Source organism: Zea mays, chromosome 7, assembly GCF_902167145.1.
Source record: "Zea mays cultivar B73 chromosome 7, Zm-B73-REFERENCE-NAM-5.0, whole genome shotgun sequence".
Classification (NCBI taxonomy): domain Eukaryota; kingdom Viridiplantae; phylum Streptophyta; class Magnoliopsida; order Poales; family Poaceae; genus Zea; species Zea mays.
The window spans coordinates 63,391,769-63,411,906 of record NC_050102.1 but is presented as its reverse complement, the minus strand read 5'-3'; positions in this window follow the sequence as shown (position 1 = coordinate 63,411,906).

Sequence of the window (20,138 nt, the reverse complement as noted above, 5' to 3'; positions counted from 1 at the left end):
AGTTGTTACCGGCAATTGGGACCGTGTTGCGGCCAGTCGTCGGTGCTAAGCGGATCCGAGGTGGAGCTGGCACACCGGTGAGCAATCGAGGTGGCGCGAGCCAACCACAAGTCCAAATTAGTCGGTGATGAGGTTGCGCACGAATCCACGAGTTCCTCCGGGCACAAAACACGGGGAGCGGCGATATGGTGCGAGGTTTTGGCGGCGGCGGCACCCTGTTCTATCGTGTGTCGGCGGCGGCAATGGGAAACACAACGCACAGGGAAAACTAGGTCGTGGGTAGCGATTTCTAACGGCTCGGATGGACAGAGCGCCTCGGTATATATGCACCGAGGGCCGTGCCGGTCAGAACAGCGCCGCCGATTCCTCCGGCGCCATCCGCGTAAGACCCGCGCCAGTCCGTTAGGATGAAGGCGAAACTGACGCGAGGGTCCCACAAGTCGGCGAGACAAACATTTCCTGGCGCGCGCCAAGGAACTGACGAGCTGGACCCATACGTAAGCGAGCGACGGAGTGGTAGGAGCGAAGAGGCTGACCAGTGGGCCCTGCGACGTAGTGAAAGGGGAAATGCTGTGTGCGCTGGCGCGACTGCCCTGTGGGCCCACCATGTCGGCGACGAGAGTGAGTGGTGGGCTGCGCGGATCAAAAGAGATGGTGGGCCGAATTGAGGGTTTTGGGCCCAACAGTGGGATTTTGCTTTTCCTTTTCTTTTCATCTCCCATTTTCTTTTCTTTATTTCTAAAAATCAATTTGAATTCGAATTTAGTTTCAAACCTTGTGCAAATTTATTCTCAAATCATATTGTGAAATGAAAAATTACCAATTTTAAAAGTATAATAACATTATTTATATTTTTGTATCATTCCTCTTCTTCTCATTTTAGAAAACCCTATTTTTTCAACTTAGGGTTTAATCCAATTTCTAGTCATTTTTATATTGTTATTATTTTTATTTAATGCACAAACATAAAACTCCAACAAGATGTACTTTATTTTATTTTTGAATCATTTGTCTCACTCTTAATTATATGCATGCTCTTTTCATGATGCAATTAAGGCACATACAGTAGGGAATTCACTATTTATTCCTTGTAAACAATTTTGAGTGTTACATGCTGACAGCCCTTCCATAAGAAAGATCAACGCAAGTGGCCATATTTCGTTGCATTGGATCATTAAGGCCTCTCATGAAGCAATTTCTCTTCTTTAAATCCATGTTGACTTGATCGATAGCATATTGGGACAAGTGGTTGATTTTGTTGAGGTACTGAGTGACAATATCCCCACCCCGTTTGAGCTTCATAAACTTCTCCTGCTTCATATGGAGCACCCCTTCAGGTATATAGTACTCCCGAAAAGCCAATTTGAACTCGTCCCATGTAATTTGATGGTCGGCCGACTGAACGGCAACATAATTTCCCCACCATGTGCTGGCAGGGCCTCACAACTGTTGTGCCGCAAATAAGGGCTTTTGAGTCTCTGTACATCGGAGAAGCCCGAACTTTTGCTTGATGACGCGGATCCACTCATCCGCTTCCAGAGGATCTTCCGCCTTGACAAATAATGGGGGACGTGTCTCTGAGAAATCTAGATATTACGTTTCGCGGGGTCCTTGCGGATACGCCCGCCCACCTTGCTGCTGCATCTGTTGTCCCGCCATTACCCGCAGAAAGCGGGTGTTGTCAGCTGTGGCATTAACTAAGGCAGCAATGGCCTCAGCTAATGTTGGAGGTACTGGGGGTGGATTAGGGGTTGCTTCCCTCCCACGGGAGGTTCCTGCCCCATCCTGTGCGCGAGTCTGGGATGGCATCTGAGGCAAAGAACATTCGGAGAAATATAATATGCCAAAGCAAACCACCCATTTTACATTACTAAAAAGGGTAATGTTACAGACTCAAGTTTACAACAGGATTACATTACCTATTACACATTATTACTACATCTATACTACACTACTCTAGCTTCTTGTCACTTTTGGTAGCCTCGCTGTCGGGTGTAGGAGACCACTCATCGACCAGGTTCATAGAGGGAGGAGGCCTGAAAAGGTCCAATTCACCACCAAGTGCTTCTCCCGCTACTCCAGAAGGTCTGGCTTCCATCCCGATAGGATCCGCAGGGATGTTAGGGTGCAGTTGTGAATACAATACATGAACTTACTCATGTAGTGTATTACAATAAACCTGCAAGTTATCCACGGCTGAGCTAAGCTCCTCCACGCGGGCTCGAGCTCTAGCTTCCTTGGCCCAAGCAAGTGAACGAGAGTTAACAGCCCAGTCGAGCGCTAGATCCCGTTCAGCTAATTGGTCTTGCAGGTGGCAGATGGCTGTTCTCAATTCGTTTATTATTTCACCATTCGCGACCCATATATCGCTCCTATGACGGAGTTCTGATCGAAGCTGTTCAACTTGAGCTTCCAGATCCCCGATTGGATCATTGCTACCGCTGCTACTGTCTTCATGGCTTGGGGCAAGTTGATAGCGGGGTACGCCAATCGGTCCTGTAGACTTGCGCGCGGTCTTTCTTGTGCGTGGCGGCATTTCTCTAAGGGGGAAAGTCTTATTAGCATAGTTTTTAGCATGATGCATGTATAATTATAAAATCAACCTTAGCTGATTCACACCTTCTATACATTGCACTCTACTATCTGTTCTTTAAAATAAGTACCTCTGAAGGAGATTGGATAAGAAGGAAAGAAATTTTCTAGATAAGTCCTTGGAAATTCTTTTTGAAAATGTCTCATAATATCTGCAGAGATGGGCTTCGCTCCGATACCAGCTGTGACGGAACCTCCCAAGTCATTAGGACCACCTACAGTTGTCCTTGTCCAACGGACCTCAAACAACCCTGCAGGTGCACCTGATCACTTGACAAGTTCGGTATCTGAATTCCTTACCTTCCCAAGAGCGTTTCACCTGTCACGCAGACATTACAGTTCATCGGAGATACAAAAGTGCGGAAGCAGTTACAATAACTTACTTTATTGAAAAGTAAGACAGAGTTATATAGTTACAGACCAGAACGAAATATATGAGTGCTCAGTATTATTATTACATAACATGGGAGGCAAAAACCCCTCCCAAATAAACAGTAAAAGTTTTTCTTAATGGAGGACCTTTCCTCCCGTAGCTTTAGTCTTGGTTCTCTTCTTTTGGTACCACCTTTGAACAGAAGCAACAAAAGTTTGCTGCTTCTTCACCTAAAACAACATGGGACAAAGCCCTGAGTACGAAGTGTACTTTCACAAGACTTACCCGACAAAGTAAAAGACTCTCAAGGATATGCTGGCTTTAAGGGAGTCAAGGTAAGGCTTATCAAATATCAATGACTCTGTTTGCAGAAATGCTTACTAATAGTGGATCCTTAAAAATCCAGTTTTACTTGTCAGGTTAGGTAAAATTACCTGCAGCTAGAGTTCTTTCAACCCTAGTTCAATCACTTGACCTATACTAGCCAATTTCTTAACAACCCTTCATCTTCACTGGAATTCTACGTGTAGGGCAGTGACCAAGTCTTCATATCCATGAAGTTACGGTGATCCGAATCGATTATACTCAGCTGAGGATCTCCAATCACACGACATATGTAGCACTTAACCCTTGCATATGTCAACTTTCCATCGGGGTTCTTAAGACCAGATCAGGTTCACGCCAACCGAGAGCACAGATACACCACCGTCCAGCCTCTTGCCACGGAGGGTACACGCTACTCTCGCCACCTCTCCACTCCCATTGCGTGTTATCTTATTCTGGTATTAGTCTGCCCGAGGCAAAGCTTACCCATGACGAGGCATGTGACCAGTTAAAGGGTCCTCGATCATCAAGCCTACATCGAGACGGTCCTTAATCGACTCAGACGGAGACACTACACCGAGACTCTCCTCTTGTGCAAGTCACCCGCCCGGTCTCAGCTTAATCATTTCAAACCCAAAGTTTGGTACCTAGCAGAGGTACATCTTTTCCGATGTTGAACCCATCATGGCCATGATGGATTCACCATCAAGTTTTATTTTCGAAAACATCCCACCCACTTTGCCACATCATCTTTTATGAAAACAAAACATTTTGTTTTTCTAGAGTAGGGCTAAGCATAAGAAAAACCTTTTGTAAAACAGGGACTCAAGGAGAAGTAATCAAATTCAAGGAAGGAAATGCAGGAATTGGTTTAGCACACAACTCCTATCACCTAATGCATCAAGCAAGTGAGAAAGATTTTAAAAGGAACAAGGAGGTGGCAAATGCACCGGGGCTTGCCTTGTGTTACTGGTGAATCAGGCTCTGTTCCGCAGATATCAAAATAAAAACAGTTGCCTGCCTAATGTTCCACAGGTGGTGGTGGTGATGAAGTCCTTGTCTCTTCAACTTCTACTTCCTCCTCGTTTTCTAAATATAGCCAAATATAATAATTAATGCTCATGTGATGCTCATGAAGATGCAAAGATAATAAAAGTTTATTATCTAAGGTCTTGAATATAACTTTCCTTAATGGATCTCCGAGAACTTAGGATTTTCAGAGTCAATAGTGAAGTTCATAGGGCAGGGTGCTAGGGTTTTGGGTTCTAAGTATCAAACATGGTCCAAATCATTCCAAAATTTACCCAAGGTTTCTAAATATTATTTAGAGTTTACCCTAAAAGTTTAGTGAATTTTGGATTTATTATTTATTCCCTAAAAATCCAGAAGCATGGTTTTTGGCTATTTTAAATGCTCTATAATTTCCTATTTGGACTACAAATCATGAAACTATTTTTATTAAATACTATAGGAAATTAGAAGTCTAGCAAAGTTGGTCTTGTATTTGTATCATTTTTCTACAATTTTCTAGAATTTCATTAGCTCTGGCAGAAAAGGAAAAAGAAAAGACATGAACAGTATTGGACCGAAATCGGCCCAAGTTGGCCCATCTACTGGTGAAAACACGCCCACGCGCGCGCTCGCTCGGCTGGTTTTGCAGAAACCCCCCCATCAGTTTGAATAACTGGAAAAAGGTCACGGTACTATTCTTATGTCTCACTGACACGTTACACAAATACCCTTGCGCTTCTATTTCTTTACAGACCGAAGTCCACGACGGTGAACGGCACAGGACCGAGCTCCGACGAGCTTGTACCGGCTAGAATACTTGATGACTGGTGTTCTTCTTTGGCAGAGACCGAATTCAAGACCTAAAGAGGGTTTCCCCTCAATCGATTTTACTAATGGCACACTAACATGCCCTGCCCACGGTGACAGCGGGCATCGCGGACATTCAAACGTGTTCCCGGCGATCCTAGAGACTCTAGCTCAATTGGATGGGTCAGAGAGTATCCAGAGCATCCAAGAACACTGAAACGAGGACTCAGAGGACATGAACGGGCCTGGGATTCGCTGACCACGGTGAAGTCTCTTTCGCGGTGGCGGAAACACAGATTGGGGGAAATGAGCAATTCATGTTCTCTAGTGAACGATTGGAGGCAATTGCTGGTGCTTTGGATGCGTAATTATCCTACGGAGCTCACGGCATGCTCAATTTATAGCAGGCATGAGCGGTGGTCGGGGAATTGGATGAAGACGCGCGGCGGTCAGAGAAATAGGAGGTCACTGGCACAGTTGATTCGTGTTAATTACCGTGGCAAGCTCTCCGGCGATCACCGGATACGCTTAACACGACTAACTGTGACGTGGTAAGATGCTCGGGCATGTGGCGCACGGTCGCGAAGATTCTATCTCTGGCGAACCTATCCAAGGCGGCCGCGACACGCTCGGGTACGGCGGTCGGAGTAAAATAGCGGCTGGAGTTCATCCCCGGGCGATATTTCTTACCCCCGGCGCTCTCGAATTGATCCGAGCGCGAATCACCGCGACGTTAGCACGAATCCGCGCATGGCTCGTCGGCGGCAAGGGCACTGAGCTGGCGATCTGATCAGTGCACTGTACCATCGCGCTACTCATTCAGTCAGCCTGACAGACCATTTTGTGACGCCAAAATCTTGAATTTTCGCATAAGAACTCACTAATCCGTTTGTAGCAAACCTGTAGCCCTATGATCCAGTTATAAACCGACTATGGTAACCATGCTTAAATATCCACGGGATCATATTCAAAATGGCCCCCAAAGTTCATCCTATGCCTTTGAATACCATATTTCAGGTTTTAAACAGACTCATAGCCCAACTTGATGCTTATTTTATTCCAATTTCTCTTCAGTACAAGTGTTTAGTCACTTAAGTAATCTTGTTCTCCAATGATAGCTCAACAACTTTGATGTGTTGATCTAGGGCAAACTCCTCATAATTTGAAAGATATAGGGCTCCAAAGTTGAACCAAATGCAATGAAATCACACTTAACTCCATAGGGTTCAAATAGGCTTTTTGCAAATAGGCCCAAAACTTAGGGTTTAAGTTGCAAATCCACATACTTGTGAACCACATGAGTTAAGATGCCCTAATTTCATGGTTTTTGCACTTTAGTCCAAAAGTGCACTAATTTTGCACTTAGCCCCCTAGGATTTTAGTCTAGGGTTTTCTAGGGTTCTATTTAGGGTTTTTAGTACTTCTAGGGTTTGGATGTTACTTAAGTCCATTCCTGGTGACATTTTATGACTATTTCAATTGAGTTTTAATGTTTTCCCCTTATTAAGCCTTGTTTGCTCTATTAAGCCCAATCTAGGGTTAAGCACTGTTCCCTAGGGTTTCACTTATAACATGTCACATCAATACAACCTGTTTGAACTTTTTACCTAGTGAATGCACTCTAAGTTTAACAATCATATAGATATGTCAATGCTTATGATGTCATGCTCAAGTTTTAGTGGCAGTAACACCAGGGGTGTTACACAGACAATGCCCCCGGAGCCGCCCTCGACAGAATCCTGGATGTCTACGCAGTTGCATGCTACTGTGCAGCGTGCATAGCAGCAGTGCCCGGCACTGGGCGGTTGGGAACCCGTGGCTTGGAAGAAGCAGCTTCCTCCTCCTCCAGGAAATCCCCCAAAGTCTCGGCGCGGTGCTCCACGATTTGCACCATCATGCTGAGCAAGAAAAGAAGCAAAAACCTAAAGCCTAGCCCCCTACCTGGCGTGCCAAATGTCAGAGAGGGAATTCTCCGGCCGGGTGGCCGAATGCACCCGCCCTAAATCCTAAGATGAGGAGGGGCCTAAGCGTTTTGCCTGCTCGATGGAATCAGGAAGAACACAAGAACACACAAGGGTTCAGAGTGGTTCGGGCCGCCGGAGCGTAACACCCTACTCCACTGTGTGATGTATTGAGCTTGAGAGCTTGTATGAACTTGTGAGCCTAAGTTGGGTCTAAGTGTGTCTGCCTTGTAACGTCGTATACCCTCCCTTTTATAACTCATGGGGGGTACGTACAAGGGTGCTGAGCCCTGACATGTGGGCCTAGGGGCAAAACGGAGGGAATACATATAGAAGTATCCAAGGCCAGTGCAACCTAGAAGATCTCCGAGCGCCATAATGTCCGTAGTGTATACAATCTTGATATCCTGCACTGCTTCCTTGGTAACGTGCGAGTGATGATGAGCATAGTGTACGCTGCAGCAGGGGCGTACTGCCTGCTAACGGAATGGACAAGCACGCCATCTGCAGGATGGCCTAGTCGCCGCCCGTCAGCGAAGTGGACAGGGCACATTAAATGCTGAGGCGACACATCGCCTGCCAACGGAGTGGCAGGGCTCATTAAATGCCAAGGCGGCACATCACCTGCCAGTGGAATAGACAGGCGGCGCGCCTTATCCGCAATAAATGCAGCGTCGCGCGGCCCAGAGACCTTATGTTAGGCTCCGCCCGCTGGCTCACATCACGGGCAGTAGGCCACATGGCAGCATCGGGTCTCCGCCTGAGCGGGGAGCAGAATCGTACGAGGTATGGTCCGGACACGTGTCGGCTCCGGACCCCCGCCTGACCTTGATCAAGGCCTGGGTATTCTTTGTCCCGGAATCCCGGGACCTTGCTGTGAGTGGCCCGGACCCTATACAGAGGGGTCCGGGACCCGTCCCAGGGGTCCGGGCACGCCCGTGCAGGTTTTGGATCTTACCCAGAGGTCCGGTTCGTATGTACAAGGGTCCGGCACTTTCCCATGGGGGTCCGGACCCACTGTTGATATCCTGGAGTATATCGTCTTCTCTGGCCACGTGGTGACCCGGGAGTCGTCCACGTGGTGGGGTCGGGCGCTGTTTACCACGCAACTAGAGGTAGCCACATGGGCACCATGCCTTCACACTGTAGTAAGGGGTACCCCTGTTCTAGGGTACCGACACACATGTTCATCGCTCAACAAGTTATGGGGAATAATGTGGCATGAACACACCAAAGGTGGGAGTTCATGTGTTGTGTAAGGCTGATCAACAATAGGGGTTAAAGCTGAGCATTGCTTATAATAAGTTGGTCAAAATTTTATTAGCAATTACTAGATGTAAGTAAATACCAAACTGTTATGGACTTGTTCTCAAATGCTATGAATCAAGAACAAGGCAACACAGTGTTAAAGGTTAATATCCTTCGTCCTTCGAAGCATTATTTCCCTTAGGATATAACGATCTTCGGACGAAGGTCATGAAGGACGTACCTTCATCATCATGATAAGTGGTAATGAAAGACAAAGCATATGAAACATGAAAGATAACATGAACAATCATATAGCATTATTCACATATCTTCATTACATGAATTCAAGTATTTAAATACAATATGTAATCACATTTATACCTTCGGCTTGACAGAAGGCAAAAAATCCAAGCGTTGCGCACGAGCGAATACAAGATCGTGTGAACAGTACAGGGGTACTGTTCACCTATTTATAGGCACAGGACGCAGCCTGTGAGAAATTACATTCATGCCCTTTACAAAGGTTTACAATCATAATACAAGTCATCACGGGTTGATTGGTCATTTCATTTTTAAGTCGGTGTATTTGGAAATGTACTTCGAAGCTCTCTAATTAATAGCTTCGGTTGTGTGTCATTCTTCCGAAGGTGTTTCTTCTTATGGGACCTTCGGCGACGAAGCAGACCCCCAACAGTAGCCCCTTCACGGTGCCAGATCGTTTTTCGTAACGAGCTCGACCCGTGAAAAACTCTCTCAGGCTTCGGAATGCCGAAGGTCCGAAAAACACCTTCCCTGAGCTCGTTGCCGGGAAACGATTTAAATATTCTGAGTGAAGGATGGTCCCACCATGCAATGGGTACGCGCGATCTGGTGATTCAGCTTCTTGGGCACTATGGTCCACCGTTCAGCGAGTGCGGGTGACTGTTCAGTGGGTGCGAGCGACTTGACTACTCACCTTCCCACCTGCAGCACTATATAAACAGACGGGTGGTTGTGAAGTTACCACAACATTTACTGCTATTGTACTGTTGTGCTGCTGAAAAATTTGACCACCGCCGAAGCTTGTTCACCGTATTCTCAATCAAAAGATCACTTTGTTCTAGCTTCGTGAGAAGAGAGAGCTTCGTCAAAAATAATCAACTTCGTTAAAACGCAAGAGATTCAACGTCAAATGGCCAGAGTGTGCTCAACAGCTAGGGTTACACACGACGGAGAGGAAACCGAAGCTACTGAAACTGCTCTGATCTCCAAAGTTATGAGGCGGTCGGGACTAGTTGTAATGGAGGGCGCTCCTGACGAAGGCGCCCCTGTTACTGAAGCGGAGCAGGCAGACATTGAAGAAGGCGATATTGGTGAAGAAGAGATTGATTATAATACCGCTATGCCATCGAAGCCCAGTCATTTGGATTTTGGGAAGTCAACTGTGTCTGAAGCTGATATGGCTATGATGACGAAGCTAGGCTACTTCAAAGAAGCCGACAAGGGGTTGATTCGCTTTGGTGGGGAAGAAACTATCCCGAAACCAGAAAATGATGAAGTGGTGGCCTTTAAGAGCTTCTTCAAAGCAGGGCTGAGATTTCCTCTGCACGGGATGATTGCAGATGTCTTGGAAAATTTTGAGATTTACCTTCAATAGCTGACCCCTAACGCCATTGTTAGGCTCAGCGTGTATATATGGGACCTCCGAAGCCAAGGGGTGGATCCGCTCGCTGAAGCCTTCTGCCGAGTACATGAACTTCACTATCAGACGAAGGCCAGAGAAGACGGACTGCATGAGAACTTCGGCTGCTATAACTTTGCTTATCGTAAAGACATGAAGACACCGGTGGTCAGCTATCGCACGAAATGGCCGACCAGTTGGAAATTTGAATGGTTTTATGTTAAGATTGATGAGAAAAAGGAGAAGCTAGTACAGAGCCCGTTGGAGTTAACCTTCGGGCTGACTAGGCCTCAGTGCAACATGACGCCGGGGGCACCATGCCTAGATGCTTTGTATGAGTTTAGAATTGTGTCTGAAAAAATATTGGGACTAGGGATTTGGTCCAAGAGTACTTAGCCAACAGAGTATTTCCAACGCTGAGGGAATGGGGTATGCCGAAGCTTGAAAATGAGAAGAAGAAGAATGAACTCATTCGGCTGCCCTATCATTTCAAGTTCAAGAAACAGTTCAAAGAACCCTGCCAAGAATGGTTAGATACAATTGAAGTTATGTGCAACGAGATTTTGGGCAATTATACGAGAAAAGAAGATCAATTGATAACTGCAGCCTTCGGCACCCGACCGAAGCGAAGATTGGATCGGGTAATGGATGCCCTGAATTTTGAATATCCAGACTGTGAGCGATTGAACAAGGGTGCCGAAGGGCAAAAAAGAAAAAGAATTGTTAGTGTTGTGGGTAGACAGGCTGCTAGAATGGTGAAAGAAGATGCAGAAATCCTGAAGAAAAGAAAATTGAGCCCTGAGCTGAAGGCAGTTGCTCCGAAGAAAAGGAAGGTTGCGGCTCCGAAGCAGAAGGCGACTGATACGGAAGAAGAAACTCCTTCGACACCTTCTGCTGCCAACGTGGAAGAAATTCTAAAGGTAATGACTGAATCCTTGCCTATCAAGCTAAGTCCACTGGGGCCACATCTGACGAAGCTTTTACAGAAGGAGCCCTCGGCAAGTCTGCTGGGTCAAAAAAACAAAGAATTATTACTGTGACAGAGGCCATTGAAGAAACACCACCACCAACTTTGGCGTCAAAAGCACCAGCTGTCGAGAGCGCTGCAGCTACCGAAGCTGCACCTGCCAAAGCCGCAATTGCCGAAGCTACAACGGCCAAGGATTCAAACTTAGAAAGCACACTTTCTGATATAGATAAAATACTTCTGGATATGGCTGCAGAAGAAGCTGCTACAGCCGCCGAAGAGACCATGGCCACAGTGCCTGGGAAAGAGAAGGAAATAGCAGAAGATACTTCACAAGAAGAAGATTTCAACTTTCAAAACTTAATTGGACAAGAATTGTCAAAGGCTGAAAAAGAAGAATTGAGAGACTACGCCAAATCCTGCGGGTATCAACCAGGGGCGCTACTCTTTGGCGGCATTAACGATGAGAGCTTAGGTTGTGTCTGAGACCAAATAGGGGCGAAGGTTATCGATACTCTATCGAAGAGTATTGGTTTCCCGAAGCTTGAGGCCGATATCAGCCGCTACCGACGACAGCATATCGTCGGTAGTTTATTCTATTCTAACTTCAAGGTAAAAACTTTTCTTCGACTTTTCATTGTTTCTAACAACGAAGGTGTTTTCTAACGAAGGTTGCTTCTGTATAGAGTATGTTATTGAGTAAAGCTTTGAGGATGCAACAGGACCTTGAAGATAAAAAGCATGAAGTTATAATTGAAAGTTTAGAAAACAAAATAAAAGATCAGGCAGCTGCTCTTGAAAAGAAAGATTTCGAACTTCAGACAATGGAAGGCTTACTGGCAGAAGCTGAAGCCAAAATTGCAAAGTTGGATAAGGAGCTTCTCTCAAAATCAGAAAGCTTCGAACAAGAAAAGCAGAAATTTGATACGAAGCTTGAAGCTGAGGTCGAAAAAAGTTCAAATTTGCAAAAATCATTGAAAGAGCTTCAAGATAAATGTCTAGAGTTCAGCAACTGATGCGTGCAGCAGCTAAAACAGGTCTTCAACTCGGTTGGAGCCAGTTCTGAGAAATTCAGTCCTTCGGTTGAAAACCTGCCAGGGATCTTCGAACACATTGAGGGCGAAGTTGATGCTCTTGATGAAGTCATAGCGGGACACAGTGATTTCTGTGCCTTAGTAGCTTCTCAGGGCACAACTGTTGCCTTCATGAAGTCTGGTTGCGCGCATGGGAAAATTGTTAATAGACCAAACTTCAGCTTATCACCAGCAGATCTGATTGATATCCCCAGCCTAGCTCGAAGCATAGGAAACAGATTCATAAAGCAAATATGGACGAAGGGTGGGCGAAGCCTAGCTGGTGACGAAGCTCAGAGTCATCTCAAGCCGGTAAGAAAATCATACCTTGTGCTTACCTTTTCCTTGAAACTTGAATTTTCCTTATAATGTTTTGAAATGTACAGGATGACAAAGCCGAAGAACAAAGAGCTGAAGCTTAGCAGGCAATCCGAAGCTCAACAGATGATGATGAAGCTCGAATACCTAGCTGTGGAAAAAGTTCTAAGAAAACTTTTGTATTAACCCTTGTGAAGAATATTGTAACTTAAGAATTAGATTGTACTCTGTAAATTTGTCCATACCTTGTAATATATTTTTACCTTTCCATCGATGTATGAAATGCTTTGATGTGGTCGAAACCTGTATTTTTGAGCCGAAGGCGAAAAACACCTTCCCTTCTTTTCGTACACAACGAAGCATGAATCTGCTTCTTGAAGCTGTATGCTTAGAACCGAAGCAACTGTCTGTATCTGTATGATATGATGATGATCCTATGTATGTGTAAATGAATGTTTATGAATGCAATGTATGATGTAATGTATTGTACAAATGAATGCCGAAACACACTCATTCGAAGCTTCATCGATAACCTTCATTCCCTTATGAATGACTGAAATCTCTTTGTCGTTTATTTTTCGGCTGCACCGCTTATTTTTTGGTGTAAGTTTTGCATCCCCTTAGGAACGTCTTTTGAACTTCTTCGCCTTCTATTTCGGCAGTATTCGCATTGACTTTTCGTGCTTCGCCTTATATTCGGCGGTATTTGGCTCTGCATTCCCTTAGGAACGACTTTTGAGCAGAAAACTTACGCTTCACTCCCTTAGGAACAGCTTTTTGTAGCTTCGTCATGCTCTGCATCCCCTTAGGGACGACTTTTGAGTTCTCCCTGTTTTCTCTTTTTCTTTGCACTCGATGGTGCATGCTCAGATTTTACATTTACATATTTTGGGGGATTTTGCTCTCATGGGGCTAAATAAGAAAGGAAAAATTTACAAACTATGGCCCCATTAAAAACCTTTCTCCCCCTTTGGAAAGGAAAAGGGTGCCATAGGAAAAATAAAAAAATTACATCATGCTATACATAATATCGCTGAAGCTCATCCGCATTCCAAGATCTAGGAATGTCGTTGTCGTCGATATCCTTCAATCTGTAAGAACCGGGTCTTGACGAAGATACCACCCGGAAGGGTCCTTCCCACTTCAGCTGTAACTTGCCTACTGTGTACGGATTAGCCACTCTTCGAAGCACCAGATGCCCTGGTTTGATATTTTTTAGTCGGACTTTTCTGTCGCGCCATTTTATTGTTTCAGCTTGATATTTATTTATATTTTCCACAGCCTGAAGTCTGACCCCTTCTATAGTGTCTTTTGCCACATGATAATCAGCTTCATCTTCAGTCAAAGCTGTTGTTCTTATTGACCCCGCTTTAGCTTCTTCTGGGGTTATAGCTTCGTCACCAAATAACAACTTAAATGGCGTAAAACATGTTGATCTTGATACAGTTGTATTGTGGCTCCACACCACTTTAATCAACTCTTCTGGCCACTTTCCTCTAGGTTGATTAAAAATTAATTTCATTATTCATGTCATTATAATACCATTTGCTCTTTTGACAAGTCCATTTGACTCTGGGTATCTGACCGATGCAAAATGAATCTTCGTGCCAATCTGATCACAGAATTCCTTGAAAGCTTCGACATCGAACTGTGTTCCATTATCTACAGTGATAGCCTTTGGTACGTCGAAGCGACAAACAATGTTTTGCCAGAAGAATTTATGGACTGTGACCGAAGTTATTGTGGCCAAGGCTTTGCTTCAATACACTTGGAAAAATACTCCACAGCCACTACAACATATCTTAAATTGCCTTGTGCTGGTGGAAGTGGACCTAATAAATCCAGGCCCCATCTTTGCAATGGCCAAGTTGGTTGTATTAATTGGGTTAGCGATGAAGGTTGTTTCTAGTCTCTTGCACATTTTTGACAATTTTTGCATTTTTGAACCAGATCCGTTGCATCCGAAGCTGCCTTCGACCAATAAAATCCTTGTCTGGAGACCTTCCCCAACAAAAGTCTAGATCCAATGTGAGATCCACACAAGCCTGCATGTATTTCCTTCATCTGCTCTATACCTTCGATTCTAGATAGGCACTTAAGAAATGGAGAGCAGACTCCATGTTTGTATAACTCCCCTTCTATTATTACATATGGTCTTGTTCTTGCCTCCATTCTCTTATTATAAGCTTCGTCATCTGAAAGGCAGTTACCTTGGAGGAAAGATATGATCTCAGTCCTCCAACCTTCACTATGAACAGGAGATATAGTGAGTACTGCTCTTTCAAGAAGTTCCACCGAAGGTGCTCTTATTGTCTCAAAGAATACTTCCGAAGGTAAAGGCAGCCCATGTGCCGCTAACTTAGCTAGCAGATCAGCGTGCTCGTTTTCTCCTGGTGGAATATTCTTGACAGAAAATCCTTCAAAAGAAGCTTCAAGCCTTCGAACTGTGTCCAGGTATTTCTCAAGCTTCGGGTCTCTTGCCCTGCAACTCTTGTCAACATGACCAGAAATAACTTGGGAATCGGTTTTAAGGACCGCCCTTCTTATCCCCATTGCTTTTAACTTTTGAAGCCCCAAAAGCAAAGCTTCGTATTCAGCAATATTATTTGTGCAGCTGAAGTCAAGCTTTGTTGCATAGCATATTCTGACTTTGGAAGGTGCAACTAAGACAGCAGCCGCACCTGCTCCGAAGGTTCCCCAAGAACCGTCGCAGAACACCATCCAAGCTTTGGCATCTTCATTTGCTTCTTCTTCCTGAGCCCCTGGCGTCCAGTCAGCGATGAAGTCTGCTAGCACCTGGGACTGAATCGAGGATCTATGTACATAATCAATGCTGAATTTGTTGAGTTCCGCAGCCCACTTTCCAATCCTTCCAGTAGCTTCTCTGTTCCTCATGATGTCCTTCAGAGGTTGTGACGAAGGAACAATTATATGGAATGCTTGAAAATAATGCTGAAGCTTCCTAGAGGCCATTAAGACAGCATACAACACCTTCTCCAATTCTGTATAATTTTTCTTTGAGAAGCTTAAAACTTCGGAGACAAAGTATACTGGGGCTTGCTTTTTGATTTGTCCTTCCAATTTCTCCTGCACAAGCGCCACACTCACTGCGGAGTGCGAAGCTGCACATATAATAGTAACAGAGCCCCTGGCGCAGGTGGAATTAATGTTATTATATCAATCAAATATTGCTTCAACTCTTCGAAGGCTTTCTGCTGAGCTAGGCCCCATTGAAAGACTTCGGCTGACTTTAGTATTTCAAAGAATGGCAAGTTTCTTTCTGCTGATCTAGATATAAATCTATTCAAGGAAGCCAATCTTCCTGCCAACCGTTGGGCCCCCTTCTTTGTGCTCGGTGGTTCCATTCGAAGGATAGCTTCGATCTTGCTTGGGTTAGCTTCAATCCCCTTCGTTGAAACCAGACAGCCAAGGAACTTGCCCTTCTTCACTCCAAAGACACATTTTCAGGATTTAATTTCAGGCCAGCTTGTCTGAAATTAGCAAATGTTTCTTGCAGATCAGTGATATGATTTTCTTGCTTCGTGCTTTTTACTATGATATCATCAACGTATGTTAGCACATTTCTGCCTATCTGGGAATGAAGGACCTTGGCCGTCATCCTGCTGAAACTGCCTCCAGCATTTTTGAGCCCCTCAGGCATCCGAAGATAACAATAGGTTCCACTGGGAGTTATGAAGCTAGTCTTCAGCTCATCCTCCTTCTTCATCCATATTTGATGATATCTTGAGTAGCAATCCAGAAGACTCATAAGTTCTGAACAAGCTGCTGCATCCACAAGAGAGTCTATCCTTGGTAATGGAAATTCGTCCTTCGGACAGGCCTTGTTGAGATCTGTGAAATAAATACACATTCTCCATTTGCCATTAGCCTTCTTCACCATAACAGTATTGGCTAGCCACTCTGGATATTTTACTTCTCTGATGACACCAGCACTGAGAAGTCTTTTTACTTCATTCCGAACACCTTCGGCTTTATCATCAGACATTTTCTGAAGCATTTGCTTTCTGGGCCTGAAGGATGGATCGACATTAAGTGAATGTTCAATGACATCCCTGTTGACACCACAGAGATCATTGGCCGACCATGCAAAAACATCTTTGTTGTTGAATAAAACTCTTATCAAAGTTTTTTTCTGCTCTTCAGATAATGGAGACCCCAGCAGTACCTTCTACTCTGCTATGTCTTCACATAGAAGCATGGGCTTCGGCTGATCAGCCAAAGCAACCTTCTCTCATCTGTACTGCTCACAGGCTTCGGCTCCATCTATATTGTGGATGGCTTTTGAGTCTGTCCAATTTCCCTCAGCCTTCCTGACAGCTTCCTGACTTCCATGAATTCCAATAGGCCCTTGTTCCGAAGGTATCTTCATGCATAGGTATGCTGGATGAAGAATTGCTTCGAAAGCATTAAGTGTCCCACATCCAATAATTGCATTGTAGGGGTATTCCATGTCAACAATATCAAACACAACATGTTCAGTCCTTGTGTTGTGGACAAATCCGAAGGTCACTAGCATTGTGACCTTTCCAAGTGCTACGATCTACCTTCCTCCGAAGCCACAAAGAGGGTGTGTAGCATCATGAATCTTGTCCTCTGGCTCTTGCATCTGTCTGAAGGCCTTAACAAATATGATATCCGCTGCGCTGCCTGTGTCAACCAGAACATTGTGGACCAGAAATCCGTTGATGACACAAGATATAACCATAGCATCATTGTGAGGGTAATCCTTGAGCTGAAGGTCCTCCTGTGAGAAGGTGATTGGGATGTGGGACCATTTTGACTTGATGAAGGGTCCCTGCACCCCAACATGTTGCACCCTTCTCTGAGCCTCCTTCTTCTGCTTCTTCTTGGCCGGTTCTGAACATGAACCGCCTATTATCGGGAGCACCATCTTCGTAGCCAAAGCTACTTCAGCTTCATTGTTGAACGAAGCCATCAGCTCAATCAGTGGAAGTGAGTTCACTGGAGGTGGGCGCCAATGTTGGGGACTTGTTCTCAAATGCTATGAATCAAGAACAAGGCAACACAGTGTTAAAGGTTAATATCCTTCGTCCTTCGAAGCATTATTTCCCTTAGGATATAACGATCTTCGGACAAAGGTCATGAAGGACGTACCTTCATCATCATGATAAGTGGTAATGAAAGACAAAGCATATGAAACATGAAAGATAACATGAACAATCATATAGCATTATTCACATATCTTCATTACATGAATTCAAGTATTTAAATACAATATTTAATCACATTTATACCTTCGGCTTGATAGAAGGCAAAAAATCTAAGTGTTGCGCACGAGCGAATACAAGATCGCGTGAACAGTACAGGGGTACTATTCACCTATTTATAGGCACAGGACGCAGCATGTGAGAAATTACATTCATGCCCTTTACAAAGGTTTACAATCATAATACAAGTCATCACGGGTCGATTGGTCATTTCATCTTTAAGTCGGTGCATTTGGAAATGTACTCCGAAGCTCTCTGATTAATAGCTTCGGCTTTGTGTCATTCTTCCAAAGGTGTTTCTTCTTATGGGACCTTCAGCGACGAAGCAGACCACCAACACAAACCATAATAAATAATAATAGAACAAAATTAATTAACAAATCCCATGCAATGCAAATGACAAATTGAGTTTAGGTTCCATATTTAATCATCAGAGAGTCCTGAGCTGCTCATGACCGCGAGCACAGCTAGTATACCAGTTTTACACTCTGTAGATGTTGTACCCTGTACCCACAAGTCATGTATCCCATGTTGCCAGGGTTAGCTAGACCCTTAGACACTACCGAGGTGAATGGCTAGGGATCCACTACGAGGCCTCTACAAAGTTCCACTAGCTTTCGAAAACCCGCTATAGTTTATGGGAAGAGCACTTGCAAGAAACCCCCGTCTGACCGCCATCGCAGCAAAATCAACCCGAGAACCTCCTTGCATGCAATCCCCTACTGCCCTTGCCCCTTTCGGGTAAGGTAGTCTTCCACTAGCTTTCCTAGTTAGTTGGCCAAGGGCATCCCATTAAACCCTTGTGGTGGCACGTGTTTCTCAAGTTAAGCTCCATGTTCCAATTAACATTAATGATCTTGACATGAACATAAATAGAATAACAAAATAACTGGAACATGGATATAATGAAATATTAACCCAAAACCATGTAAAGCAATAGCATAACTACCCATATGATTCAGGGGTAAACAAGGTAAAATGGATAAACAAACAAGGGTGACCTATTGGGTCCCATCAAAATTAAACCTATGCATTGAATAGTGATAATAAAGAATATTATTGGGTAACAAAAGTGGATCAAGGGCACAACTTGCCTTCAATGAGCTCCTGCTCAGCAACTTCTACCTGCTGAACCTCAGGATCCACAGTGGCTTGCTCGTCTACTCGCATCAACACAATACATACATAGTATAGCAAAAATTAACATCACACCAAACATGTAAATAAAGTATATGATAAAAATCTACATATTAAAATAAGAACCTAGCAACAGGAATCATTAATTTTGGAGTTATGGCTTTTGAGATATGAATTTCCAAAGGTATTATGCTTAAAATAGGATTAAGTGAGAAATAAATTTTCTTACTGTTTTCATGCCATAACAGAGACTCTAAGTGGTAAAAAATAATATTACAAAATTTTAGAAACTGGAATGGAGTAATTTGGACAAAAAATGGATTTTCTATGATTCATACAAGTTCTAGGGTTTATTTTCATATTCAAAATCCAATTTCTAATTCCTTTATTCAATTAAAAAGGGCTCTGGACTGGGCGTCAATTAAACAGGAACATAGGGGTGTCTGGTGCAAAAGTCTCTAAGACTCAGCGCGCCACTACTATGGACGGTGGGTTTTATTCTCTAAAACCATAAGGGGTCTTCTGCAAAACATGCGCAGCGAAGGGGTATGGCGCGATATCGGTTGTTGGATATGGGATGTGTGCCCAGGATTAGATCTAGAGAGGACCAAATCGGTACACGATCGCCATCATCGGATCAGGAGTCTAGGCTTTAGATTTTATGAAGCCTAACGCATTCCGAACCGTCCGATTAAACCTACGGCCCGGATTAACTCATCCAGGAGGTATCCCCGATTAGATCTGCACCGCATATCAACGATCCCACAGTTATCTTTTGCCAAACACTTATTCTAATCCCTACCGGTCATCTCAATATCTACGGCGACGGCATCGTCTTCCACCCGACGGCCCTGACACAGCAGTGACCCCGCTGGTGAATCGTCTTCCGCAATATTCTAGATTGTGTTCTTTCTTGTTCTTGCTTGTGTCTTCGATTCTCAGGCAGGAATTAGTCCTCGTGGCGAGGTCAATCGCGCAGTGCACGGTTGATAACCAGAGGAGAAGTGATGCTGCGATTGCGGGGTTCTAGTCGTGTTGATTGGAAGTCGGATCGTCTGTGTGACATCTCCACCAAATCGATAGTTACCTTCACCTGACGGAAGATCGGGCACCCCCGTTCCAATCAAGTGGTATTCAAAGACTTGGGTATTACCGTCAGGTTTACCCTAGTTTAGTCTATGTTTTTCATCCTATAACTCCAGAAAATTGCCATACAAAAAAATTACGCTGTCCTAGAACCCTTGTTTAGCCTTTGCAATTTTGTTTTTAGTTTGGCTTTGTTCAGTTCATGTCCGTAGTCGAGTCGTGTTGCTGGTTTAGATTGTATCTTCGTCGTAGTTCAACTGCACCTTCGCTGCTATCCCATCCACCATTACCCAGATCACAAGTCGATCCACCCCATTAATCGACTTGCCCTA